Genomic DNA, 27,701 nt, shown 5'->3' with positions numbered 1-27,701 from the left:
GAGCATCATGATTCGGCATCATACCAGCGCCTGCCACAATTTCATCGTCAGGAGCTATCCTCCGCCCAATTGCACGTCCCGATTTTGGCATCAGCCAATGGAGAATCCCGCCCCATATCAACATAGTTTGGGTCAAAGAAATGTTTTAAGGATGTTTGTAATTTTCTAACTAATTTAACCAGGGTTTACTTATCAAAGATTATCTTCTATATGCACGCTTTTTCCTATAATTATTCTAATTGGTTGTATTCATGAGCATTTTACATTTTGAAGATTGGGCAACTTATTCCTTACTAAATTCTGATTTAACATTTCACACTCATTGTGGGGACATGATGAGTAGAGATCAGGAACCCAAAGTCAAACATCGTTACACATTCACAAACATTGTAGATAATTCCGCAGCGTGGGGTGGCGTCAAAAGTGAGGAGAAAGTGGAACAAGGGACAGAAGTATATTGCCAAAGGAAGAAAACAGATTCCGATATTAATGCAGAAGAAAAAAATATTTTCATTGTGAAATGACTACAATTCCCTTGACATTGTACGGTTGTAATGTTAATGGCACTGTCAGTTAAAAATGAGAGGAATTTATCTGTAAGCAAAAGTTGGAAAAAAATATTTTTCTATTTTAATTCACTTGTTCTGCAAAGCATCCCAATTTTTAAAATTCAATTTTACAATTCGTATTTGATTTGCACATGGAAATGGTAAACTGTCTGACAGGAATGGTGATGGAACAAATTTGACACCAAGCCACAGAGACATTTGGCTAGCTGATCAAAATCTTGGTCAAAGAGGTAGGATTTTTTGTGGCATTTTAAAGAGAGGTAGAGGGACAGAGCGGTTTACAGAGGGAATTTGTTTTTTTGTTTTTCTCACTCTGCCAATTTCTCATCATGCCCTTTTATTCCATGAGACCTAATTTTGCCCAAAGGTCTCTTATGTGGCACTGTATCAAATGCCTTTTGGAAGTCCATGCACGCCACATCAACGGCATTACCTTCATCAACTCTCAATAGTTACCTTATCAAGAAACAAGTTAGTTAAACATGACTTTCCCTCAACAGATTCGTGCTGACTTTCCTTGATTAACCCACATTTGTCCATGTGACTATTAATGAAACCCGAATTATCATTTCTGGAAGGTTCCCAACCACTGAGATTATTGACCGCCCTGGAGTTACTGGGTTTATTATTACACCCTTTTTGTTTACAATTCTCCAGTCCTCAGACATCACCCCTAAGAATAAGAATGATTCGAAAAGTTGCTTGGCAGTTTTCACTCTCACTTTCCTCAGAATCCTCAAATGCACCTCATGGTGCTTTTTCAACTTTTAAGTAAGGACAACATATCTAATGCCTTCTCCTTATTAATTATACCCGTCAAGTGCATAAACTACTTCCTTTTTCACCGTAACCTGGGTAGCATCTCCTTACTTGGTAAAAACAGATGCAAAATATTCATTTAATACCTCAACTATGCCCCTTTGCCTCCATGCATAAATCCCCATTTTGGTCCCTAGTCAGCCTCAATCCCCCTCGTAACTCTTTTACTATTTATATAGAACATAGAACAGTACAGCACAGAACAGGCCCTTCGGCCCTCGATGTTGTGCCGAGCAATGATCACCCTACTCAAACCCACGTATCCACCCTATACCCGTAACCCAACAACCCCCCCTTAACCTTACTTTTTAGGACACTACGGGCAATTTAGCATGGCCAATCCACCTAACCCGCACATCTTTGGACTGTGGGAGGAAATCAGAGCACCCGGAGGAAACCCACGCACACACGGGGAGGATGTGCAGACTCCGCACAGACAGTGACCCAGCAGGGAACTGAACCTGGGACCCTGGAGCTGTGAAGCATTGACGCTAACCACCATGCTACCGTGCTGCCCTAAGAATGACTGGAGAAGACTTTTAAATTCCCTTTAACTTGCTGCCAGTGTCTTCTCATGCTGCCCCTTTGCATCCCAGAGTGCTAAAAGAGATAGCTAGGGAAATTGCAAATGCACTAGTGATAATTTACCAAAATTCACTAGACTCTGGGGTGGTCCCGGCGGATTGCAAATTATCAAACGTGATACCACTGTTTAAAAAAGGAGGTAGGCAGAGAGCGGGTAATTATAGGCCAGTGAGCTTAACTTCGGTAGTAGGGAAGATGCTGGAATCTATCATCAAGGAAGAAATAGCGAGGCATCTGGATAGAAATTGTCCCATTGGGCAGACACAGCATGGGTTCATGAAGGGCAGGTCGTGCCTAACTAATTTAGTGGAATTTTTTGAGGACAATACCAGTGCAGTAGATAACGGGGAGCCAATGGATGTGGCATATCTGGATTTCCAGAAAGCCTTTGACAAGGTGCCACACAAAAGGTTGCTGCATAAGTTAAAGATGCATGGCATTAAGATTAGTAGCATTGATAGAGGATTGGTTAATTAATAGAAAGCAAAGAGTGGAGATTAATTGGTGTTTCTCTGTTGGCAATCAGTAGCTAGTGGTGTCCCTCAGGGATCAGTGTTGGGCCCACAATTGTTCATAATTTACATAGATGATTTGGAGTTGGGGACCAAGGGCAATGTGCCCAAGTTTGCAGACGCCACTAAGATGAGTGGTAAAGCGAAAAGTGCAGAGGATACTGGAAGTCTGCAGAGGGATTTGGATAGGTTAAGTGAATGGGCTAGGGTCTGGCAGATGGAATACAATGTTGACAAATGTGAGGTTATCCATTTTGGTAGGAATAACAGCAAATGGGATTATTATTTAAATGATAAAATATTAAAACACGCTGCTGTGCAGAGAGACCTGGGTGTGCTCGTGCATGAGTCACAAAAAGTTGGTTTACAGGTGCAACAGGTGGTTAAGAAGGCAAATGGAATTTGGTCCTTCATTGCTAGAGGGGTGGAGTTTAAGACCGGGGAGGTTATGCTGCAATTGTATAAGGTGTTAGTGAGGCCACAGCTGGAGTACTGTGATGTTTTGATCTCCTTACTTGAGAAAGGACGTACTGGCACTGGAGGGTGTGCAGAGGAGATTCACTAGGTTAATCCCAGAGCTGAAGGGGTTGGATTACGAGGAGAGGTTGAGTAGACTGGGACTGAACTCATTGGAATTTAGAAAGATGAGGGGGGATCTTATAGAAACATATAAAATTACGAAGGGAATAGATAGGATAGATGCGGGCAGGTTGTTTCCACTGGCGGGTGAAAGCAGAACTAGGGGGCATAGCCTCAAAATAAGGGGAAGTAGATTTAGGACTGAGTTTAGGAGGAACTTCTTCACCCAAAGGGTTGTGAATCTATGGAATTTCTTGCCCAGTGAAGCAGTAGAGGCTCCTTCATTAAATGTTTTTAAGATAAAGATAGATAGTTTTTTGAAGAATAAAGGGATTAAGGGTTATTGTGTTCGGGCCGGAAAGTGGAGCTGAGTCCACACAAGATCAGCCATGATCTCATTGAATGCGGAGTAGGCTCGAGGGGCCAGATGGCCTACTCCTGCTCCTAGTTCTTGTGTTCTTATGTAATTACTCTATACGCTGTTAATTTTTAAACTGGATTGAGAGCTGTATGTTTCTTGTTCAGTGGGAAATTGAATGGTAGTGTTAAAGGGTAATTGTAAGCTGCTATTTTTTGGATCAGAAGTTCTACGTTTATTATTGTATTTATAATAAAGTTTTATTTTAAAAACAAAGCCCTATTTATTTTTCATGCAATCACTCCTGGAGTGAATCATTCTTTCCGAAGTCTTAAAATAAATTCAAAATATTGGGGTTTTGGTCCATATCCTAGCCACTTTTGGGGTCTGTTCTGGATCGTATTAGGGTTCAGATCCGTTCTTGCCCCACTGAAGTTGACTCCACCTTCCCCCCACCCCTACAGCTAATTATTCTGACTGTGTATTGCCCCTAGTTCTTTTCCTTAACCTTTTTGTGACGATTGGAAAATGTTAGGAAAATTGGATTATAAATGTAGTGGGCAATTTAAGGGTTAAAAGCCTGCGGTTAGAAAGTGTTTGTTTAAAAGGAATTCTGTTCTGCATGGCCTGGGTGATTTTAGCAGCCAGCAGGTGAAAGTGATGAAGGAATGTGTTTTTCAGTCTAGGCTAATGGACTGTGGTTTTGGCTGGGGAAGACCCCTGGGGAGATACTGTGCTTTGCAGCCTGCAAAGATAATTTGTTTTTCAGCTTGGGGTATGAGATCATTGCTGGGATGGAGCCAATGAATGCAGAGAGATAATTTGAAAGCATTAGAGAGCAGTCGGTGGAGAAACTTCGGAGAGAGGAGTTGAATTCTGATCTGCCTGATGCTGAGTCCACAAAAAGGACAAGGTGCAATCCACAGTAAGATAGATTGAGAGTGGTATATTTATTTTCTTGTTGTTTAATGGGAAATTGAGTGGTTGTGGTGTGACATTAAAAAGTTTAATATTGTGGTTATAATAAAGCTTTTTTCAAAAAAATAAACAAGCCCTGTATCTTCATGCCATCACTCCTTGAGTGAATAGCTCTTTCCGCATAGTCTTCCAAATAAACTAAAATATTGGGGTTTCAGTCCGTATCGTAGCCACTGTCCGGGTCTGGTCTGGGATTGTAATACTTTTATACAGTGATCACTGTACCTTAAATGTTGCCCGACTGACACTTGATCCTCTTCACCCACCTCGTTTCCAAGAACTAGGGCTAGCAATGCTTCCTGTTTTATTGGACTGGAAACATACTACCGTAGAAAGCTTTGCAGAACACACACTAGGAACCTCAGCCTCTCTGTCCTTTACACCAATACTATCCCAGTCCATGCCTGGATGATTAATATCTCAATTCTGACTACTTTATAATTAATGCACCTCTCTGTGCTTTTTGTTGCAATTTGTTCCTCTTGTGTCTTGGTTATCTATAGACTACACCAAGCAATATATTTACACATTTTTCTGATTTAATTCACGTCCCATAGATTCTGTCCTTGATCGGACTGGAACATCTCTGCCTCCAGCAATGTCCTTCTTAGTCAATAACGCTGCCCTGCCTCCTTTTCTTCCCTGCCAATCTTTCCTCAATATCTTGTATTCAGAAATATTTAATACCACGTCCTTCCCTTGTCTCTCTTATCAGCACAACATTGCATTTCCATGTGGCTACCTGCAACTCGCCAAACTTCTTTGCTGCACTTTGCATATTTGTATACATGCACCGCAATTCTAATTTAAATTGAATTACTTTCCCTCTTATGCTGACCCAACCTAATAACTTACTGTTTCATCCTTTAGTACTGTCTGCCATTCCCGATCTGCTTCACAGAGCTCCCAACCTGCACATTTCCGATCTGCTTCACAGAGATCCCGACCTGTACATACCCAATCTGCTTCACAGAGATCCCGACCTGCACATACCCAATCTGCTTCACAGAGCTCCCAACCTGCACATACCCAATCCGCTTCACAGAGATCCCAACCTGCACATACCCGATCTGCTTCACAGAGATCCCAACCTGCACATACCCAATCCGCTTCACAGAGCTCCCAACCTGCACATACCCAATCTGCTTCACAGAGATCCCGACCTGCACATACCCAATCTGCTTCACAGAGCTCCCAACCTGCACATACCCGATCTGCTTCACAGAGATCCCAACCTGCACATACCCGATCTGCTTCACAGAGCTCCCAACCTGCACATTTCCGATCTGCTTCACAGAGATCCCGACCTGCACATACCCGATCTGCTTCACAGAGCTCCCAACCTGCACATACCCGATCTGCTTCACAGAGCTCCTGACCTGCACATACCCAATCTGCTTCACAGAGCTCCCAACCTGCACATACCCAATCTGCTTCACAGAGCTCCCAACCTGCACATACCCAATCTGCTTCACAGAGCTCCCAACCTGCACATACCCAATCTGCTTCACAGAGCTCCTGACCTGCACATACCCAATCCGCTTCACAGAGCTCCCAACCTGCACATACCCAATCTGCTTCACAGAGCTCCCAACCTGCACATACCCAATCTGCTTCACAGAGCTCCTGACCTGCACATACCCAATCCGCTTCACAGAGCTCCCAACCTGCACATACCCAATCTGCTTCACAGAGATCCCGACCTGCACATACCCAATCCGCTTCACAGAGCTCCTGACCTGCACATACCCGATCTGCTTCACAGAGCTCCCAACCTGCACATACCCAATCTGCTTCACAGAGCTCCCAACCTGCACATACCCAATCTGCTTCACAGAGCTCCCAACCTGCACATACCCAATCTGCTTCACAGAGCTCCTGACCTGCACATACCCAATCCGCTTCACAGAGCTCCCAACCTGCACATACCCAATCTGCTTCACAGAGATCCCGACCTGCACATACCCAATCCGCTTCACAGAGCTCCTGACCTGCACATACCCAATCTGCTTCACAGAGATCCCGACCTGCACATACCCGATCTGCTTCACAGAGATCCCGACCTGCACATACCCGATCTGCTTCACAGAGATCCCAACCTGCACATACCCAATCTGCTTCACAGAGATCCCAACCTGCACATACCCGATCTGCTTCACAGAGCTCCCAACCTGCACATACCCAATCCGCTTCACAGAGCTCCCAACCTGCACATACCCAATCCGCTTCACAGAGATCCGAACCTGCACATACCCAATCCGCTTCACAGAGCTCCCGACCTGCACATACCCAATCCGCTTCACAGAGATCCCGACCTGCACATACCCAATCCGCTTCACAGAGCTCCTGACCTGCACATACCCAATCCGCTTCACAGAGCTCCCAACCTGCACATACCCAATCCGCTTCACAGAGATCCCGACCTGCACATACCCAATCCGCTTCACAGAGATCCCAACCTGCACATACCCAATCCGCTTCACAGAGATCCCAACCTGCACATACCCAATCCGCTTCACAGAGCTCCTGACCTGCACATACCCAATCCGCTTCACAGAGATCCCGACCTGCACATACCCAATCCGCTTCACAGAGATCCCGACCTGCACATACCCAATCCGCTTCACAGAGCTCCTGACCTGCACATACCCAATCCGCTTCACAGAGCTCCTGACCTGCACATACCCAATCCGCTTCACAGAGCTCCTGACCTGCACATACCCAATCCGCTTCACAGAGATCCCAACCTGCACATACCCAATCCGCTTCACAGAGATCCCGACCTGCACATTTCCGATCTGCTTCACAGAGATCCCGACCTGCACATTTCCGATCTGCTTCACAGAGATCCCGACCTGCACATTTCCAATCTGCTTCACAGTGATTCTGACCCACTGCGCACTCCTGATCTGCCTCAGAATGATCCTGACTTGCTGCGTATTCCCCATTTGCATCAGTGATCCCAACCTGCTGAACATTACTCACAGTGATCGCGACCTGCTGCATATTCCCAATCTGCTTCACAGTGATCCCGACCTGCTGCACATTCCCAATCTGCTCCACAGTGATCCCGACCTGCTGCACTTTCCCAATCTGCTTCACAGTGATCCCGACCTGCTGCATATTCCCAATCTGCTTCACGGTGATCCCGACCTGCTGCGTATTCCCAATCTGCTTCACAGTGATCCCGACCTGCTGCATATTCCCAATCTGCTTCACAGTGATCGCGACCTGCTGCACATTCCCAATCTGCTCCACAGTGATCCCGACCTGCTGCACTTTCCCAATCTGCTTCACAGTGATCCCGACCTGCTGCATATTCCCAATCTGCTTCACAGTGATCCCGACCTGCTGCATACTCCCAATCTGCTTCACAGTGATCCCGACCTGCTGCATATTCCCAATCTGTTTCACAGTGATCCCGACTTGCTGCATATTCCCAATCTGCTCCACAGTGATCCCGACCTGCTGCATATTCCCAATCTGCTTCACAGTGATCCCGACCTGCTGCATACTCCCAATCTGCTTCACAGTGATCCCGACCTGCTGCATATTCCCAATCTGCTCCACAGTGATCCCGACCTGCTGCATATTCCCAATCTGCTTCACAGTGATCCTGACCTGCTGCATATTCCCGATCTGCTTCACAGTGATCCTGACCTGCTGCATATTCCCGATCTGCTTCACAGTGATCCTGACCTGCTGCATATTCCCAATCTGCTTCACAGTGATCCCGACCTGCTGCATATTCCCAATCTGCTTCACAGTGATCCCGACCTGCTGCATATTCCCGATCTGCTTCACAGTGATCCCGACCTGCTGCATATTCCCAATCTGCTTCACAGTGATCCCGACCTGCTGCATATTCCCAATCTGCTTCACAATGATCCCGACCTGCTGCATACTCCCAATCTGCTTCACAGTGACCGCGATCTGCTGCATATTCCCAATCTGCTTCACAGTGATCCCGACCTGCTGTATATTCCCAATCTGCTCCACAGTGATCCCGATCTGCTGCATACTCCCAATCTGCTTCACAGTGACCGCGATCTGATGCATATTCCCAATCTGCTTCACAGTGATCCCGACCTGCTGCGTATTCCCAATCTGCTTCACAGTGATCCCGACCTGCTGTATATTCCCGATCTGCTTCACAGTGATCCCGACCTGCTGCGTATTCCCGATCTGCTTCACAGTGATCCCGACCTGCTGTATACTCCCGATCTGCTTCACAGTGATCCCGACCTGCTGCATATTCCCAATCTGCTTCACAGTGATCCCGACCTGCTGCATGTTCCCAATCTGCTTCACAGTGATCGCGATCTACTGCATATTCCCAATCTGCTTTACAGTGATCCCGACCTGCTGTATATTCCCAATCTGCTTCACAGTGATCCCGACCTGCTGTATATTCCCAATTTGCTTCACAGTGATCCCGACCTGCTGTATATATTCCCAATCTGCTTCACAGTGATCCCGACCTGCTGTATACTCCCAATCTGCTCCACAGTGATCGAGATCTACTGCATATTCCCAATCTGCTTCACAGTGATCCCGACCTGCTGCATATTCCCAATCTGCTCCACAGTGATCGCGATCTGTTGCATATTCCCAATCTGCTTCACAGTGATCCCGACCTGCTGCATATTCCCAATCTGCTTCACAGTGATCCCGACCTGCTGCGTATTCCCAATCTGCTTCACAGTCACCGCGATCTGCTGCATATTGCCAATCTGCTTCACAGTGATCCCGACCTGCTGTATATTCCCAATCTGCTTCACAGTGATCCCGACCTGCTGCGTATTCCCAATCTGCTTCACAGTGATCCCGACCTGCTGTATATTCCCGATCTGCTTCACAGTGATCCCGACCTGCTGCGTATTCCCGATCTGCTTCACAGTGATCCCGACCTGCTGTATACTCCCGATCTGCTTCACAGTGATCCCGACCTGCTGCATGTTCCCAATCTGCTTCACAGTGATCGCGATCTACTGCATATTCCCAATCTGCTTCACAGTGATCCCGAACTGCTGTATATTCCCAATCTGCTTCACAGTGATCCCGACCTGCTGTATATTCCCAATTTGCTTCACAGTGATCCCGACCTGCTGTATATATTCCCAATCTGCTTCACAGTGATCCCGACCTGCTGTATACTCCCAATCTGCTCCACAGTGATCGAGATCTACTGCATATTCCCAATCTGCTTCACAGTGATCCCGACCTGCTGCATATTCCCAATCTGCTCCACAGTGATCGCGATCTGCTGCATATTCCCAATCTGCTTCACAGTGATCCCGACCTGCTGCATATTCCCAATCTGCTTCACAGTGATCCCGACCTGCTGCGTATTCCCAATCTGCTTCACAGTCACCGCGATCTGCTGCATATTGCCAATCTGCTTCACAGTGATCCCGACCTGCTGTATACTCCCAATCTGCTCCACAGTGATCGCGACCTGCTGCATACTCCCAATCTGCTTCACAGTGATCCCGACCTGCTGCATATTCCCAATCTGCTTCACAGTGATCCTACCCTGCTGAGCATTCCCGATCCACTTCACAGTGATCCTGACCGGCTGCACACTCCCGATCTGCTTCACAGTGATCCTACCCTGCTGAGCATTCCCGATCCACTTCACAGTGATCCTGACCGGCTGCACACTCCCGATTTACTTCAGAGGGATCCTGACCTGCTGAGCATTCCTGAACAGCTTCATGGTGATCCCAACCTGTTAAACATTCCCAATCCGCTTCAGAGTGATCCCGACCTGTTGTACATTCCCAATTTGCTTCACAGTGATCCTGACTTGCTGCATATTCCCAACCTGCTTCACAGTGATCCTGACCTGCTGCATTTTCCAGATCTGCTTCACAATGATCCTGACCTGCTGCACATTCCCAATCTTCTTCACTGATCCCGACCTGTTGCATACTCCTGATCTGCTTCACAGTGATCCCGACCTGCTGAGCATTCCCGATCCACTTCACAGTGATCCTGACCGGCTGCACACTCCCGATCTACTTCAGAGTGATCCCGACCTGCTGAGCATTCCCGATCCACTTCACAGTGATCCTGACCGGCTGCACACTCCCGATCTACTTCAGAGTGATCCTGACCTGCTGAGCATTCCCGAACTGCTTCACGGTGATCCCGACCTGCTGCATACTCCCGATCTGCTTCACAGTGATCCCGACCTGCTGAGCATTTCCGATCCACTTCAGAGTGATCCTGACCTGCTGCATACTCCCGAACTGCTTCACGGTGATCCCGACCTGCTGCATACTCCCAATCTGCTTCACGGTGATCCCGACCTGCTGCATATTCCCAATCTGCTTCACGGTGATCCCGACCTGCTGCATACTCCCGATCTGCTTCACAGTGATCCCGACCTGCTGCATATTCCCAATCTGCTTCACAGTGATCCCGACCTGCTGCATATTCCCAATCTGCTTCACAGTGATCCCGACCTGCTGCATATTCCCAATCTGCTTCACAGTGATCCCGACCTGCTGCATATTCCCGATCTGCTTCACAGTGATCCCGACCTGCTGCATATTCCCAATCTGCTTCACAGTGATCCCGACCTGCTGCATATTCCCAATCTGCTTCACAGTGATCCCGACCTGCTGCATATTCCCAATCTGCTTCACAGTGATCCCGACCTGCTGCATATTCCCGATCTGCTTCACAGTGATCCCGACCTGCTGCATATTCCCAATCTGCTTCACAGTGATCCCGACCTGCTGCATATTCCCAATCTGCTTCACAGTGATCCTGACCTGCTGCATATTCCCGATCTGCTTCACAATGATCCCGACCTGCTGCATATTCCCAATTTGCTTCACAGTGATCCCGACCTGCTGCATACTCCCAATCTGCTTCACAGTGATCCCGACCTGCTGCATATTCCCAATCTGCTTCACAGTGATCCCGACCTGCTGCATACTCCCAATCTGCTTCACAGTGATCCCGACCTGCTGCATATTCCCAATCTGCTTCACAGTGATCCCGACCTGCTGCATATTCCCGATCTGCTTCACAGTGATCCCGACCTGCTGCATATTCCCGATCTGCTTCACAGTGATCCCGACCTGCTGCATATTCCCAATCTGCTTCACAGTGATCCCGACCTGCTGCATACTCCCAATCTGCTTCACAGTGATCCCGACCTGCTGCATATTCCCAATCTGCTTCACAGTGATCCCGACCTGCTGCATATTCCCAATCTGCTTCACAGTGATCCCGACCTGCTGCATACTCCCAATCTGCTTCACAGTGATCCCGACCTGCTGCATACTCCCAATCTGCTTCACAGTGATCCCGACCTGCTGCATATTCCCAATCTGCTTCACAGTGATCCCGACCTGTTGCTTATTCCCAATCTGCTTCACAGTGATCCCGACCTGCTGCATATTCCCAATCTGCTTCACAGTGATCCCGACCTGCTGCGTATTCCAATCTGCTTCACAGTGATCCCGACCTGCTGCATATTCCCAATCTGCTTCACAGTGATCCCGACCTGCTGCACTTTCCCAATCTGCTTCACAGTCACCGCGATCTGCTGCATATTGCCAATCTGCTTCACAGTGATCCCGACCTGCTGTATATTCCCAATCTGCTTCACAGTGATCCCGACCTGCTGCGTATTCCCAATCTGCTTCACAGTGATCCCGACCTGCTGTATATTCCCGATCTGCTTCACAGTGATCCCGACCTGCTGCGTATTCCCGATCTGCTTCACAGTGATCCCGACCTGCTGTATACTCCCGATCTGCTTCACAGTGATCCCGACCTGCTGCATGTTCCCAATCTGCTTCACAGTGATCGCGATCTACTGCATATTCCCAATCTGCTTCACAGTGATCCCGAACTGCTGTATATTCCCAATCTGCTTCACAGTGATCCCGACCTGCTGTATATTCCCAATTTGCTTCACAGTGATCCCGACCTGCTGTATATATTCCCAATCTGCTTCACAGTGATCCCGACCTGCTGTATACTCCCAATCTGCTCCACAGTGATCGAGATCTACTGCATATTCCCAATCTGCTTCACAGTGATCCCGACCTGCTGCATATTCCCAATCTGCTCCACAGTGATCGCGATCTGCTGCATATTCCCAATCTGCTTCACAGTGATCCCGACCTGCTGCATATTCCCAATCTGCTTCACAGTGATCCCGACCTGCTGCGTATTCCCAATCTGCTTCACAGTCACCGCGATCTGCTGCATATTGCCAATCTGCTTCACAGTGATCCCGACCTGCTGTATACTCCCAATCTGCTCCACAGTGATCGCGACCTGCTGCATACTCCCAATCTGCTTCACAGTGATCCCGACCTGCTGCATATTCCCAATCTGCTTCACAGTGATCCTACCCTGCTGAGCATTCCCGATCCACTTCACAGTGATCCTGACCGGCTGCACACTCCCGATCTGCTTCACAGTGATCCTACCCTGCTGAGCATTCCCGATCCACTTCACAGTGATCCTGACCGGCTGCACACTCCCGATTTACTTCAGAGGGATCCTGACCTGCTGAGCATTCCTGAACAGCTTCATGGTGATCCCAACCTGTTAAACATTCCCAATCCGCTTCAGAGTGATCCCGACCTGTTGTACATTCCCAATTTGCTTCACAGTGATCCTGACTTGCTGCATATTCCCAACCTGCTTCACAGTGATCCTGACCTGCTGCATTTTCCAGATCTGCTTCACAATGATCCTGACCTGCTGCACATTCCCAATCTTCTTCACTGATCCCGACCTGTTGCATACTCCTGATCTGCTTCACAGTGATCCCGACCTGCTGAGCATTCCCGATCCACTTCACAGTGATCCTGACCGGCTGCACACTCCCGATCTACTTCAGAGTGATCCCGACCTGCTGAGCATTCCCGATCCACTTCACAGTGATCCTGACCGGCTGCACACTCCCGATCTACTTCAGAGTGATCCTGACCTGCTGAGCATTCCCGAACTGCTTCACGGTGATCCCGACCTGCTGCATACTCCCGATCTGCTTCACAGTGATCCCGACCTGCTGAGCATTTCCGATCCACTTCAGAGTGATCCTGACCTGCTGCATACTCCCGAACTGCTTCACGGTGATCCCGACCTGCTGCATACTCCCAATCTGCTTCACGGTGATCCCGACCTGCTGCATATTCCCAATCTGCTTCACGGTGATCCCGACCTGCTGCATACTCCCGATCTGCTTCACAGTGATCCCGACCTGCTGCATATTCCCAATCTGCTTCACAGTGATCCCGACCTGCTGCATATTCCCAATCTGCTTCACAGTGATCCCGACCTGCTGCATATTCCCAATCTGCTTCACAGTGATCCCGACCTGCTGCATATTCCCGATCTGCTTCACAGTGATCCCGACCTGCTGCATATTCCCAATCTGCTTCACAGTGATCCCGACCTGCTGCATATTCCCAATCTGCTTCACAGTGATCCCGACCTGCTGCATATTCCCAATCTGCTTCACAGTGATCCCGACCTGCTGCATATTCCCGATCTGCTTCACAGTGATCCCGACCTGCTGCATATTCCCAATCTGCTTCACAGTGATCCCGACCTGCTGCATATTCCCAATCTGCTTCACAGTGATCCTGACCTGCTGCATATTCCCGATCTGCTTCACAATGATCCCGACCTGCTGCATATTCCCAATTTGCTTCACAGTGATCCCGACCTGCTGCATACTCCCAATCTGCTTCACAGTGATCCCGACCTGCTGCATATTCCCAATCTGCTTCACAGTGATCCCGACCTGCTGCATACTCCCAATCTGCTTCACAGTGATCCCGACCTGCTGCATATTCCCAATCTGCTTCACAGTGATCCCGACCTGCTGCATATTCCCGATCTGCTTCACAGTGATCCCGACCTGCTGCATATTCCCGATCTGCTTCACAGTGATCCCGACCTGCTGCATATTCCCAATCTGCTTCACAGTGATCCCGACCTGCTGCATACTCCCAATCTGCTTCACAGTGATCCCGACCTGCTGCATATTCCCAATCTGCTTCACAGTGATCCCGACCTGCTGCATATTCCCAATCTGCTTCACAGTGATCCCGACCTGCTGCATACTCCCAATCTGCTTCACAGTGATCCCGACCTGCTGCATACTCCCAATCTGCTTCACAGTGATCCCGACCTGCTGCATATTCCCAATCTGCTTCACAGTGATCCCGACCTGTTGCTTATTCCCAATCTGCTTCACAGTGATCCCGACCTGCTGCATATTCCCAATCTGCTTCACAGTGATCCCGACCTGCTGCGTATTCCAATCTGCTTCACAGTGATCCCGACCTGCTGCATATTCCCAATCTGCTTCACAGTGATCCCGACCTGCTGCACTTTCCCAATCTGCTTCACAGTGATCGTTACTTGCTGCACATTCCCCCAATCTGCTTCACAGTGATCCTGACCCGTTACAGTTTCCTCCCACTCTCCTTCACATGATGCCAACCTCCTAAACATTCCCCATCTTTTTCATTGTGATCCTGACCTGCTGCACACTCCCGATCTGCTTCACAGTGATCCCGACCTACACACTCTCGGGCTGCTTGACAGTGATCCTGACCCACTGCATACCCCTGGTCATTTTCACCGTGATCCTGACCTACTACAACCTCTCAATGTTTTTCACAGTGATCCTGACCTATTGCAAACTACTGATCTGCTTTACAATGATCCTTACCCACTGCATACCCCTGGTCTTTTTCACCGTGATCCTGACCTGCTACACTGTCCCAATCATTTTCACAATGATCCTGACCCACTGCACGTTTCCGATCTGCTTCACGTTGACCCTGACCCGGTGCACAATCCTGATTTTTTTCACAGTGATCCTGACCCATTGCACACTCCTGATCTTTTTCACAGTGATCCTGACCCATTGCACACTCCTGGTCTTTTTCACGATGACCCTGACCCATTGCACACTCCTGGTCTGCTTCACAATGATCCTGACCCGCTGCACACTCCTGGTCTGCTTCACAATGATCCAGACATGCTGCACACTCCTGGTCTGCTTCACAATGATCCTGACCCGCTGCACACTCCTGGTCTGCTTCACAATGATCCTGACCCGCTGCACACTCCTGGTCTGCTTCACAGTGATCCTGACCCGCTGCACACTCCTGGTCTGCTTCACAATGATCCTGACCCGCTACACACTCCTGGTCTGCTTCACAATGATCCTGACCCTCTGCACAATCCTGGTCTGCTTCACAATGATCCTGACCCGCTGCGCACTCCTGGTCTGCTTCACAATGATCCTGACCCTCTGCACAATCCTGGTCTGCTTCACAGTGATCCTGACCCGCTGCACAATCCTGGTCTGCTTCACAATGATCCTGACCCGCTGCACACTCCTGGTCTGCTTCACAATGATCCTGACACGCTGCACACTCCTGGTCTGCTTCACAGTGATCCTGACCCACTGCACAATCCTGGTCTGCTTCACAATGATCCTGACCCGCTGCACACTCCTGGTCTGCTTCACAATGATCCAGACACGCTGCACAATCCTGGTCTGCTTCACAGTGACCCTGACCCACTGCACAATCCTGGTCTGCTTCACAATGATCCTGACCCGCTGCACACTCCTGGTCTGCTTCACAGTGACCCTGACCCACTGCACAATCCTGGTCTGCTTCACAATGATCCTGACCCGCTGCACACTCCTGGTCTGCTTCACAATGATCCAGACACGCTGCACACTCCTGGTCTGCTTCACAATGATCCTGACCCGCTGCGCACTCCTCCTGGCCTTGTGGCAGGGATGGAGACCAGCAATATTCTGACAGTAAAAGTAAATTAATTTTTCATGGAGATGATAAAGGAGTCGGAAGCTATGTTCACGGTGAAATCTGTGTAAATAGTTTAGTTGAACCAAAGGCAGCAGCAGGGAGGAAGATGGAATCCATGACCGGGGACTAGGATTTGTGACAGGGCTGAAGGAATAACTTTATTCATCCCAATATTTCATCGAAAGGGATTTCCTGCTCTCATTGTCTTCAGTCCCTGCCACAGACTCCATTCGCTGACCGTTGACTCCACAGACTCCATCCCGTTGACCGTGGGCAGCACGGTAGCATTGTGGATAGCACAATCACTTCACAGCTCCAGGGTCCCAGGTTCGATTCCGGCTTGGGTCACTGTTTGTTTGGAGTCTACACATCCTCCCCGTGTGTGCGTGGGTTTCCTCCGGGTGCTCTAGTTTCCTCCCACAGTCCAAAGATGTGCAGGTTAGGTGGATTGGCCATGATAAATTGCCCTTAGTGTTCAAAATTGCCCTTAGTGTTGGGTGGGGTTACTGGGTTATGGGGATAGGGTGGAGGTGTTAACCTTGGGTAGGGTGCTCTTTCTAGGAGCCGGTGCAGTCTCGATGGGCCGAATGGCCTCCTTCTGCTCTGTAAATTCTATGATCCCTCCCTTGGCAGCTCTCTGAGGCTGAACCAGACTGTTTGCAATCTTGGTGTCAGACTTGGCGTAGAGATGAACTCTGACCACATTTCTACATCATCACTATGCCCTACTTCAACCTCTGTAACATTGTCCTTCTCCATTGTTACTTCAGTTCTTCTGCTGTTTAAACCCTTATCCATGCTTCACCTGTGCCTATGTTACATCTTGACTTGACTATTCCAGTGGAATCCTGGTCACCCTCCCCCATTCTGAATGAAAAATGAAATGAAAATCGCTTATTGTCACGTGTAGGCTTCAAATGAAGTTACTGTGAAAAGCCCCTAGTCGCCACATTCCGGCGCCTGTTCGGGGAGGCTGTTACGGGAATCGAACCGTGCTGCTGGCGTGCTTTGGTCTTAAAGCTTTCAAAGCCAAAGCTGGCTTTCAAAGCCAGCGATTTAGCTCAATGAGCTAAACAGCCCCTACATCTGGAACTGTGTTGTCTGTGTGTTAATTTGCACCAAGCCCTGTTCACCTATCACCCCTCTACTGGCTGATCTACATTGGCTCCTAGTTAAGCAATGCCTCCATATTAAAAATATCATCCTTGTTCCCAAATTCCCCCCAGGTTACGTTCCCTCCATACCTCTGTAATTTCACCCCCCACAACAACTCTGTGAGAAATCTGAGCTCCTCTAATTCTGGCCGTTGAAACTTCCACAAACTTATTCATTCCATTGCTGATGGTTACGTCTTCAGTTCCCAAGGCCCTGAGCCCTAGAATTACCTCCAAAAAGCTCTCTGCCTGTCTACCTCTCTCCCTCTTTAGACCACTGCTAAAAGCCTACCTCTTGGACCAAACCTTTAGTCTGCCCGGATACACTGATGTGGCTTGGTGTCAAATTTTGTTCATATTCTGGTAAGGCATCTTTAATATTTTTCTAAATTAAAGGCACTATATAAACACAAGTTGCCTTTATTAATATCAAACAAGTAGAAGGAAAAATCATAGGGATTGAAGGGATCGAGGGAGGTGGCTGTAGGACATAGCAGGGTAGCATCAGTATCGTTTCAAGTTCAAAGCAACCACAAATCACGAAAGGACCAAAGAGATTTGCTGGTAACATTGTTTGTTGTTGAATTTAGAAGGTCTCTCAGTTTCTAGTAAAGAGGGTTAAATAGATTGCCTGCTCTGGCAATGCACCAAACAGACCAGGAGGCTCCCAATTTCAATTCCCAGTCAATACAATTGACAATGGAGATACAACAGTTGTTTTCTGAACCAATCTGGAAAATTGGCCAGGATTTCTTGTCTTGATAACTAACCAGTAGCCAATGGCCCTGCTGAATATATTTGGATGCCAAATGATGATCGAATGAGGGCATGATTGCTATGGTGCCCGTTATAAAATAGTTCAGCAGCATTTACTGTACGTGATGGATGGCAACATACATAAGTATAGCGCATGCAAGATGCTATAAACTGCTGGCTCTACATTTCAGTAGAAATGAATCGAACGGGAAACACATGAGGAATGCCAAAACGAGATCTGATTGTTAAAATTATTTTTGATGCATTAAGAAACTACAATTGACAGGTTGTGACACGTATTAGTAACGACTCATTCCCGGGTACACTTTCCTGATTTTTTGTCACTTCTACTGTCCACTCATTGGAGTAGTTAGCTTTGTCTTGGGACTACCTTCTCTGCAGATATAAGTCTGATGAATTTTATTTGGGATTTGTTTATTTTCAATGGCCCCAGGGAAGTAACTGTGCAGAAAGTGATTCTAAGTAAAAATGTGGGGTTGGGGTGGAGGGCAGTGGTGGGGTCAAAGTGAAAGGAAACCTGGGAGACCCTTAGTCTTATCAATTGAGGAGGTATAGTACTCAAACAAAGAGGTAATACCTAAGCCAATGAAAATCCTTTGTTAGGCTGCAGTTACACAAGAATAGGAATAGGCCGATTAGGCCCTTGAGCTTGTTTTGCCATTCAGTTAGATCATGGATGATTTGTACCTCAGCTCCATGTAGCTGCCTTAGCTCCACATCATTTGATTCCATCGCCTGACAAAAAGCAGTTAATCTCAGTCTTGAAACTCCAATTAACCCAGCATCTGCAGCCTGTTGGGAGGAGGAATTCCAGAATGCTACTACTTTGTGAAAAAGTGTTTCCTGGTTTCACTTTTAAATGACCTCATTTAGATTGCCCCATTTCACGAAGTTCATGGAGAGGGCATCGATGAGATTTACCACGGATGAGAAATTTTGCCTCTGGGACTGGGTAGTTAACACTAAAACAGAGAAGGCCAAGATGCAATCTGACTGAGATGTTCAAAATTTGGCGGGGTTTGATAAGATAAGTAGGCACCAACTGTTTTCACTGGTTACTGAGTTGGTAATGAGAAGACACAGGTTTAACACTCTCACAAGAAGAATGAAGGAAAAAGTGAAGTGATTTATTTTATTTCAGAGGATTGTTAGGCCACAAAATATGGTGTCAGCAATGATGATGGAAGGGACTTCCGTTGGCGACATGTAGGTGGAGGTTGCACGCTGGGTGGCTCCAGCCAGAGTTCTCGTTTGTTGGCCTTTTCACCCAGTTGTGGAGGGAATTTTCATGTGAACGGTCTATGGGTATTAGAGGAAGTCAAAATCCCAATGAAAGAGTACAGCATGAAAAGGAATAGCACTAGTCCACCGGTGGGCCCAAGCACCGTGTGGAGTTCTATGGGAGGAAAGATGGCGGGAGCAATCTCGCCAGGCGGGAGCAAGCTCACCAGGCGAGGCTGCGCCCCTTACACTGGATACCAAGGTGATGGCGGTGGAGATGGAGCAGCAGTTTGAGTGGCATGGGAAGGAGATGATGGGTACTCAGTGGAAGATGCTCCGATAAAGAAGGCCTTTGGAAAGACGTTAGAGACAGTCTGTTGGAGCACGGTGAGGTGTTGAAGGGGGGTGGAGGAGGCACTGTCATGGAAGAGTGACCAGCTCCTCTCACTGGAAGAGGTATTAGAGGAAGTCAAAATCCGTAATAAAGGGCTGAGAGCCAAGGTGGAGGAGCTGGAGACAGGTCACGGCAGCAGAATCTATGGATCATGGGGCTGCTTGAGGAGCTGGTAGGGCTGAGGCTGAAGAAGTAGTTTTCGGGGATGTTCGCCAAGCGCTGGGAGAGGAGGGCAATAACGCCTCCACTGAGCTGGAATGAGCTCATCCGTCACTCCAGCCAAAGGCAAGGGTGAATGATCTACCAAGAGCTGTGATAGCCTGTTTTCCCAGCTATCAGACGAAGGATAAGTTCTTGAGATGGGCCAAGCAGAACCGGGAGGTGAGGTGGAAAGGCAGTGGTATTCTTCTATACCAGGAAGTCACAGTGGAGCTGGCGAGAAGGCCCATAGCTATTAACAAGCAAAGGCAGCGCTTTACAAGAGTGGTGTGCGGTTCAGGATGGTCTACCCAGCGAAGCTGAGGGCTACGCATTCCTCCCATACCATTACTTTGAAACAGTGGAGGAGGTGGAGTGGTTGGTGAGGGCTGAAAGACAGGCGCTGAACTGAGTTTGAAATCTGTTTTCTTATGTTACAGATGGGAGGGGATGGTTTGTGGACAGCGGGGTAATGTGTTGGGTTTTTCTCCTTGGCTCTTGTTTTGTGTTTTGCATGTTAGGTTGTTTAGAAGGGTTGGATGTTGGGGGGTTTTGCTGTTGGCTTTTCTGTTAAGTATGTGGGAGGAGGGAGCTCTGGTGGGGGTCACCTCGCTAGCAAACTTGAGTTGGCTAGTGAACGGCAGCGAGGTGGGGGAAGGGGCTGCGGCCTGCTGAATCTGTGTGGGCAAGTTTCGACAGGCCTTGGAGGTGTGAATGGTGGGGGGAATGGGGAGCATGCAGAAGGAGCGGTTCCGAGAGGAAGTGGTTGTGGGGGGGTTTCTGAGATGGGGAGAGGAGGGGAAGGACAGTTGACTGACGGTGTCTAGGGTCAGGGCTTGATCCCATTTGTGGAGCAGGGTGAGGTGCCATTTTTGGGTGGATGGTGAGCTTAAGAGGTTGGAGGGGCGGATATGCCCCATGGGGTGGTCATGACTGGTAAGTGAGGGGAGGTTATAAGAGACCCCCAGTCTGAATGGGAACGTGGAAGATGCTGGGGTTGGGTGGGCCGGTGATCGCATTTGAAGAGCTAGAAAGCTGATGTGGTGCTACTGCAGGAGACCCATCTGAGGGTGAAGGGCCAGGTTAGCCTTTGGCAGGGTTGGGTGAGCCAGGTGTTACATTCGGGCTTTGATAGCAGAGACCCGGGGGTAGCGATATTGGTGAGTAAGAGAGTTAGGTTCCAGATGGAGAAGGTGCTGGCAGATCAGGGGGGTTAGATAGTTTATAGTAACAGGAGCTTTGATGGGGAGGTCAGTGCTGTTGGTTGGCATATATGCCCCGAATTTGGATGGTGTAGGGTTTATGAAGAGGATGTTAGCAGCCATTCCGAACTTGGACACGCACCAACTAATTTTTGCTGGGAACTTAAACACAGTGTTGTATTTGAAAATGGATTGGTCTAAGCCACGCTCGTTGACCCCTTCGGGGGAAGTGAAGGTGTTGACAGCGTTCATGAAGGAGTTGGGGTGAGCAGACCCTGGCGGTTCTTCCATCCAGGGAGAAGAGAGTATTTCTTTTATTTTGTCGGTGTATAATGTATATTCGAGGATAGATTTCTTTATTATGGAGAGGCTGTTGTTGTCGGGGGGTGAGGAACGCGGAATACTCAGCTATCGTTATTTCTGGTCACAGAGAAGGGGCCTGCACAGAGGCCAGTGTGGAGGATGGATGTGACGTTGCTTGCGGTTCTGTGTTTTTGTGTCAGGATGGAAAAGGTGATTGACGATTATGTGGGGTTAAATAAAAATGGGGAGGTCTTGTCGTCGGTGGTATGAGAGGCGGTGGTCAGGGGCGAGATCATCTTGCATAAGACACAGGTGGATAAGGATAAGAAAACAAGAGAGGAGCAGCAGCGGCTGGTAGACATAATTCTGGAAGTTGATGGAAATTATGCGCAAGATCCCATTCCGGAACTTCTGGCCAGTAGAAAGGAACGCAGATGCAGTTTGACCCTTTGTCGAGAGGGAAAGTGGTACGCTAGTTGAAGCGGGCAAGGGTGCTGTGTATGAGTACAGGGAGAAGGCTCTACCGGCAGGTGAGCTCCCGGGATGGGGTGAGGGGTTCAGGTCCGGGATGGGATGAGAGGGCTGGTGACTGCACCGGAGCAGGTTGAATAGGGTATTTGAGGAATTTTATAAGAGGTTGTGTTGGTCGGAGCCCCAGAGGGACGAGTCGGATATGAGGGAGTTTTTGGAAGGGCTGGAATGTCCCACAGTGGAAGAGGAGGTTAGGCCAGGTTTGGAGGAGCCAATGGATATCAAGGAGGTTTGGACGGCGATTGGGAAGATGCAAACGGGTAAAGCACTGGGGCGGGATAGGTTCCCAGTGGAATTTTTGTTAAATTTAGAGTGCCCTATTTTTTCCAATTAAGGGGCAATTTAGCGTGGCCAGTCCAACTACCCTGCACATCTTTGGGTTGTGGAGGTGAGACCCATGCAGACACGGGGAGAATGTGAAAACCACATACCGACAGTGACCCCGGACGGGGATCGAACCCGGCTCCTCAGCGCCGTGAGGCAGCAATGCTAACCCACTGCGCCACTGTGCCGCCCCACAGTGGAATTTTATAAGAAGTTTTCCGACAGGCTGGCACCACAGTTGGTGGAGATGTTTGAGGACGTGGTAGCTAGGTGGGTGCTTCTGGAGATGATGGGACAGGCATCTATTTCACTTTTGATAAAAAAAGATAAGGACCCAGTGGAGTGAGAGTCTTATCGGCCAATAATAATAATAATCTTTATAAGTGTCACAAGTAGGCTTACATTAAAACTGCAATGAAGTTACTGTGAAAATTCCCCAGTCACCACACTACGCCACCTGTTCGGGTACACTGAGGGAGAATTCAGAATATCCAATTCACCTAACAAGCACGTCTTTCGGGAATTGTGAGAGGAAACCGGAGAACCCGGAGAAAACCCTCGGCACAGACTCCACACAGACAGTGTGTTTTGCCCTGCAATGTGGGTGTCAAGTTTCTCACCAAAGTGTTGCCGCTTAGGCTGGAGGTGTGCCTCCCGCAGGTAGTTGGGGAGGATCAGACAGGGTTTGTAAAGGGTAGGCAGTTGTCCTCCAATGTGCACAAATGCTAAGCATGGTGCTCCCCCAGGAGGTGGTGGTGACATTGGATGCAGAGAAGGCGTTTGATCGGTAGAATGGAGTTATTTGTTCGCGGTGTTTGGGATTGGGCCTAAGTTTGAGGTGTGGGTCAAATTGTTATACAAGGACCGAGGCAAGTGTCCATACAAATGAGGTGAACTCGGGATATTTTCAGCTGTATAGGGGAACGAGACAAGAGTGTCCCATGTCCCCTCTTTTGTTTGCATTGCCATTAGAGCCTTTGGCCATTTCTCTGAGCAGCTTGGATAAGTGGAGGGGAATAATTAAGGGGGGAGGGGTGGAGCATAGGGCGACCTTTTGTTATATATTTCCAACCTGGTTCCCACGTTGGGGAACCTAATGGTGCTGCTCAAGTGATTTGGGGCTTTTTTGGGATACAAGTTGAATTTGGAGAGGAGTGAGTGCTTTTTGGCCTCTCCGCCGGGGAATGAAGCTGGCTTGGGGGTGGGGGGGTGGATTGCTGTTTCGTGTGGCGACTACTCACCTCAGGTATCTGGGGATGCAGGTGGCTGGAAATTGGGCCCGGCTCCGTAAATTGAATTTTACGAGCCTGGTGAATAAGGTCAAGGCGGATCTGTGGAGGTGGGACAGCCACCCTACCATTGGCAGTCGGTAAAGATAAATGTTTTGCCTCTGTTTTTATTTTTGTTCCAGTGTTTATCGGTCTCCTTGCCAAAATAATTTTTTATGGGATGAAACAGTTGATTTTGTCTTTTTGTATGCTCAGGCAAGGTAGCGAGGATTCAGAAAATGGGACTTCAGAGAGGGCGACGGTCAATGGGTATTCTCTGCCAAATCTGATGTATTATTATTGGGCGGTGAACACCAAAAAGATGTGGGTTGGGGTAAGGAGTCAAAGGCAATGAGGGTGGGGATGGAGACAGGCTCTTGTAGGGGGTCAAGGTTGCGGGCGCTGGCAATGGGGCCATTCCCGTTTGCCCTCGGGAAATATTCGGGTAGTCCGGTGGTGGTGGCCACACTGAAGATATGGAGACAATTTCGGCAGCATTTTAAGTTAGGGGCAGGGTGGAAATTGATGCCAATCTGAGAGAATTATTCGTGTGAGCCGGCGAGATTGGATGCTAGGTTTCGGGGCTGGGAGGAGCGGGGATACGTGGAAATGAAGGATTTATTTCTAGAAGGGCGGTTCGCGAGCTTGGAGGAGTTGGCAGAAATTTTTGGGATTCCACGGAAAGAGGCTTTTAGGAATATGTAGGTATGGGATTTTGCAGGGAAGATTTTCCCGACATTTCCGGTGACACTGCCCTCCTCTTTGTTGAGGTTGTGTGAGTGGTTGGAAGACACTTGCGAGAAGTGTGGGAGGGGCCCCATCCAACCACATACACATGTCCTGATCTTGTCCGAAGTTGGAGAAGTTTTGGGGTTCTTTCTTCAGCACCATGTCGGCTATCTTGCCATTGGCCCAGTCCCCTGGGGGCCATATTTGGAGTGTCAGACCTGCCGGAGCTACAGACGGGGCGAATGTTTTAGCCTTCGCCTTGCTGATTGCTCACAGGTGGGTTCTGTTGAGGTGGAGGTCAGCTTCTCCGCCTTTTGCCTCAGTTTGGCTGGGGGACTCGATGGAGTTCCTGTATCTTAAGAAGGTGAAGTTCATCTTGAGCGGTGGGTGGGCTATTGAGGGGTTCTGTAAGAGACGGAGTCTGTTTATTCTTCACTTTAAAGATTTTGTTATTGGCAGCTGGTAAAGGGGGTGGGGAGGGTTATTTTTCGACTCACATACTTGTTCGTTGATAGTGGGGGGGGTCTTTTATCTTTTCGACTGAGTGTTTTATGTATGAAATGTTAAACAACAAATAAAAATATTTTTTTAAAAATGGAATGATGGTGGACGCACGATCTATAACAACTTTTAAAAGGAAGCTACTTTTATATTTGAGAAACAAATAAAGGAATTGGGGAATTAGATTAATTGAAGAGTCAACACAAGTGCAGTGGACCTGTTATAACCCACATGGGACTCATCCAACTGAGAATGATTGTTCCCTCGTGCTGATTGTGCTGTGAGTTAACCAACACGAGTATAACAGATCAGCTGCTGTAGGAAGGAGTGAGGACCGTGAGATGTGTACCTGTGTTCTTTGTAAATACTGCTGTTATGCTGAATAAATGTCTTTGTTTAATGAACTCTTCAGGCTTCTCCTTTTGCCGTTTACTTCAAGACCAAAGCAAACAACCTGTACTTTAAGGTTGCATGATTGTAAGCGAGCCTTTTGAATCTATACTTGCACGGTATAAATTACATATAAAATTGTTATGACCGTTAAGGTGAAATTAGTCCCTTTTATGAAGTCATTTTTTGAATTTTCCGAAATGCTACTTCGCTTTCCATCATTGGAATTGATACATAAACAGGATAAGACAAGGATGCTGCACTTCAGCATTAACTGTTTGGATAATCAATAATATTTGACAAATTGCGAGACTATTGGAAGCAGTGCTTTTGAAAGGTTTCAGTCAAGCTTCCATCACATGGCGGACAATGACAAAATGCTTTTGGTGAAAAGATCAAAGCAGACCCTTGTTCCGTGCTGTACGTTAAACTTGCTGCCCTGAGATGCTGATGTGATATTCAGCTGTTCCCCTAGTGCCCCATAGAGTCACAATGGCCGCCTTTAAGCATTAATCCTGTGAGGACATGCAGTAGAACATCCAGAAAAAGTTTCATGTTGCAGCTGACTTTCGGAGGAGCGCATCGCGATGCAATCATCCAGATGCTGTTTCCCATTGTTTATGTTCTAACTGTGATGATCTGCATAAGGCACAAAGCAGCAGTGAGGCCAGTGAATCAGTTGGCAGTTCATTGTGGGTCTCTGTCATCAGAAAAAGGTAAGTCAGGCAGTTTATATTTATAAGCGCAGTTGAGGGTGAAGAAAACATCCATTCTCCATCAATGTAGTTTCACAGCATAAAAGAACCTTATGTACTGCTAATGTGAAGTGCTAATCCTACCATCGGTAGTAATTAGATCACATGACATTTAAAACAACGTTCAGTTGAGTTAATTGAAAAGCAAAAATCTGTTCATATTTATGGTAGAATAAATCCTTTACATCAAAGTTATTTTCTCAATATATTGTTGGTTTAAGAATATTCATGAATGCTAATACTTTTAATGAGGAAAATTAAGTTAGGTTCATACTAAAAATGCATTGGCCTCAGCCAATGTACTTAATTACCTAATTAAAGTTTCAGATATTAGCAGATTTTGTTTCGTATTTTGTATGAAATGCCTTTAGGATTCAGCATTTTCTCAAAACAAAGTGTACGTTGAAATTGTTTACAGGCAAATTTGCAACTTAGTGTCAAAGTAAGCTAAGACTGGTCCATAATCAAATTGACCTGGCTACAAACAAATAATAATAAAATGTTTTCCAGTCTGTGTTTCCTCAGAGAAAATAATTGAAATCAGTAGCATGTAACTCATAAGAAATTGCATTAAAATCTGAAGATTTACCTCTTCAGTCTCATTATTTTAATGGAGCGTGTGGTACATTGTTCTCTTGTGCCACTGACAGCCCTGACAGGAATTTTGAAAGCCTCTTCTCATGACTGATGGTTACCATTGGCACAGCATTCTTTCTCTGCACTGTAGGCTTCAGAGTCCTGATAATGATTGAAATGCACTGTGTATATCAATTTGGTGACACTATTAGGACAATTCCTCTTTGGCCCTAAGCTGCCAGTTTCCAAGAGAGAGGAAGAAACTAAATTGAACTAACTGGTGAAATAGAAAAATGACAACTCCAGATTCACAGTTGGATGTCACAGGCTGCTTAAGTAGTCAAAGAAACCTAAGGAGGCATCCATGTTCTAACGATGGTATCGATGTCAAGCCATTTGGCTTCACCCGAATGTCGCAATTATAAAGAGAAAAAGGAACTTGCATTTATACAGTGCCTCAGGATACCTCAAAATACTTACAATATAGTGTACCCTTAGTGGCCCTTCATGTTTACAAACAGTAGCTTATTGAAAGAAATGTACACACTGTGAAGTAATATATCTAAAAAGGTCCTTAACAATTATTTGGAAAAGAACAGCTCCAATGTTGGGGGATGGTGAGTTTAAATCCCAGCCGTGGCTGTCAATTAAGCTCGCCTGTACTCACTGGGTGAGACTTGCCAGTTCTCAGCTGGTCCATGGAGCACCGCACACATGCACAGCACTGTGTCTCAAGAGGACAAAGCATTACCAACTGTCAGCCGATCGTGAAGCACCATTCGCAGCTGCCAGGTTACACATCCCACCCTCACAGCTCGAGCTAAAAAAGCTGTGTCGGATAGCACGCACCATACCAAAAGAAAAGATTGAAAGGAAAGCTGTGCAAAAGCCAGGAACCGAGAATGAATTTGGTACAAATTCATAAGCTTTGCTTTTAGCGAGGGAGGACTTGAGGCATTGGAGGAACAGCAGCACAGACAACACCAAAAGGACAATGATTAACCCCATTGATTGCTGGTACGTACTGGTGCATGTTTATTTAATTCCAACACAACGTAAAAGTAATATCTGTAAGACATTGAAAATGCATGTGAATTGCTGAAGAAAAACAACCTGCATATCTCACCCTGTCTGCCAGTTCTTT

General features: G+C 47.6%; 1 protein-coding gene across 21 annotated transcripts in view; it reads left to right on the top strand.

Annotated features, from left to right (window-relative positions):
• Window positions 1-27,701, top strand: part of anks1b (ankyrin repeat and sterile alpha motif domain containing 1B) — a 1,080,298-nt gene that overhangs the window by 991,875 nt on the left and 60,722 nt on the right. For 2 of the 21 annotated variants that reach the window (XM_038811324.1, XM_038811319.1), the window contains exon 1: window positions 25,806-25,942. The exons of 17 other annotated variants lie outside the window; for them this stretch is intronic. The gene's annotated coding sequence lies outside the window, so the exon portion shown is untranslated. Of the gene's footprint in view, window positions 1-25,805; window positions 25,943-27,239; window positions 27,575-27,701 lie in introns of those variants that run through there. 2 more of the 21 variants (XM_038811320.1, XM_038811315.1) reach the window with 1 other exon arrangement.

Source organism: Scyliorhinus canicula, chromosome 11 (assembly GCF_902713615.1).
Source record: "Scyliorhinus canicula chromosome 11, sScyCan1.1, whole genome shotgun sequence".
Taxonomy (NCBI): domain Eukaryota; kingdom Metazoa; phylum Chordata; class Chondrichthyes; order Carcharhiniformes; family Scyliorhinidae; genus Scyliorhinus; species Scyliorhinus canicula.
This window is presented reverse-complemented; position numbering and strand designations above follow the sequence as displayed.